At 39.2% G+C, this 2311-nt stretch overlaps 1 long non-coding RNA gene across 1 annotated transcript in view; it reads right to left on the bottom strand.

Moving 5' to 3' along the window:
• Positions 1-393: 393 nt before the first annotated feature.
• LOC123976181 overlaps positions 394-2311 on the bottom strand; it is a 3736-nt gene continuing 1818 nt past the window's right edge. The window contains exon 5 of the long non-coding RNA XR_006826277.1: positions 394-470. This is a non-coding gene — a long non-coding RNA (uncharacterized LOC123976181). The remainder of the gene's footprint in view (positions 471-2311) is intronic.

Below are 2311 nucleotides of genomic sequence, written 5' to 3'. Positions count from 1 at the left end.
GTCTCTGAAGCACTTTACATTAGAGTTATAATTCCTGAGCTGTGATCTCCCCTCTTTTACCCTGATTTTGTACCACACACAAACTGAAACATATAATACTTAGATGAGCCTGGAAAAACGTTTTATTACTATTTGGCGTATCTGACATAAACTGTAGTAATTCTTTAATTTTAGATGATGTGACTGTGCTGGTCAATTTGATGACATTTACCTGTAGGTGGCGCTACAGCAACATGATAAACACTGTGAGGGCTTGCTAGTTGTTCAATATGAAAATTGTTATTTTTCAGATTTTAAAATCTTCTTTGAGATTATGATACAGAACTGCTGAATAGTTTCAGACCCACAAAACCACCTGCAGGTCAAACTATATTCACCTTTTCTCCAGGAAGTGACAGTGATGCTGAGTATGATGATTAAACAGAGTATTCCAAGTGCAATATGAACAGACGACCACAGGTAAAGAGCACCTGGAAGAGAAACAGACATGGTTTGTTTTACTTGGGAAGAAGGTGGTGTTACAGTCACGGTAACTCAATGCAGTTTCATTCATCTGTCGAGCTGAAAAAACTTGTTCCCAATGTTTACTTTCCACTTTCTCAGACAAATCAGCTCCACAACTACACTCACTATTAGAAACTGAAACCTTTGTGATTATAACAACTGACTTTGTGAAAATAGGGGGGAAATGTACAAGTCTGGCAGGCCGGTACTTTGTCTTAACTTTATTTTTATCCATATCCATAAAATTCCAAAAAAGAAACATTAGTTTGTCACTGTCAGCCATATTTTTCATGCATGTTCTGAATCATTACAATAACAGACTGTTGAGGAAGGCTCTGTATTCTGTGTCTGTTTTTTAGTGAAACAAAGTTAAATAAACTGCTGCTCTATCCTGTGGTGTGCCACAGGGTTCGGGCCTGATTTTATTTATATTGTATATGCTCCCTTTAGGCAACATTATTAGTAATTTCAAGGGCATTTCTTATCACTGTTATGCTGATGACATCCAGCTGTATGTCTCTTTAGGGTCAGATGAGTATGACAAACTGACCACACTATGCAACTGCCTCACCGCCGTTAAAAGCTGGATGGCTAAAAAGTTCTTTGAAGTGAACACAGACAAGACTGAGGTCCTTATAGTTGCACCCGATAGCAAAGCTCCCTCGATCACTCAGCATACTGGATCACTTTCATCAGTAGTAAAATCAAATCATAGAAATCTGGGTGTAATGTTTGACACATCAATGCACTTTGATCGACATGTTAACATGTGTTTTTGCTTCATTTAAGAAACACTGCCAAGCTCAAATCTGTTGTTTCAAAAAAAAAAAGGTACTCCACCCGGAGAGAACCCACGCAGACAACATGCAAACTCCACACAGAAAGGCCGGGTTTGAACCCGTGACTTTCTTGCTGTGAAGCGACAGTGCTAACCACTGCACCACCGTGCCACCAGTTTTAAGATAGTATACACTGTAATCCAAAAAGCAACTGAGGATTTGACACTAGATGCTTTGCATGAAATGATGATTCTACTGACTTTTGTCATAAATGCAGATGTGGGATGAAGCTGCTGTTACCTCACAGCTCTCACTGGGAGGCATGTGGATGTATTTTTTCAAAATGTAAACTTTATTCTCTGACATTATATTGTTCCCACGCTGACCCTGTCACAGTATTTTGTATCATAAGGACAGATAAAAATGAATTGTAAGTGGTCAAAATGTGGAGCTAGTGACTGATTGTGTTCGGATGTCAGGACTCTTCAGTCAGCGACATCAAATGTTGAACCAAACTATCTTCAGAAAGATTCTCAATCCTTTGCTCATTAAGTGGAAGCTACAGTAAGTTATATTTAGAGACTTATTAGATTAAATATGATCTCACTCACACTCCGAAGGTTGATCGCACATCGCTGGCTGAGTGGTGGAAACTGTAGATGTTCCTGTAATGATCAGACATTTCAGAAAGACCTTGTTAGCTGAATTATGAATCAATGCATATAAAGCTACAGCGCTGATTATTGTAAAGGGAGTTACGTCATCTTCTTCTCATGGTTTTGGGTTGTTTGGTGAAACTTTTTTTCTTTAATGTCATCATATCTGTGTTTACTAGCTGTGTGGATGGTGCAGTTGTTGCTGCTGGAAGAGGTTCAGATGTGGTTTGTCTTGTTAGAGGTGGAGGAGTTGTTGTTGTTGTTGGTTCCTTACGACCTTTAGTGAAGGATGGAGGAAACAATATAGAGCTGATGCCACGACATGTCCAGCCTCTGTAACTCAGTGCACTCTCTAATTCAGCATTTTGTTCG

This window comes from Micropterus dolomieu, linkage group LG09 (genome assembly GCF_021292245.1).
Source record: "Micropterus dolomieu isolate WLL.071019.BEF.003 ecotype Adirondacks linkage group LG09, ASM2129224v1, whole genome shotgun sequence".
Classification (NCBI taxonomy): domain Eukaryota; kingdom Metazoa; phylum Chordata; class Actinopteri; order Centrarchiformes; family Centrarchidae; genus Micropterus; species Micropterus dolomieu.
This window is presented reverse-complemented; position numbering and strand designations above follow the sequence as displayed.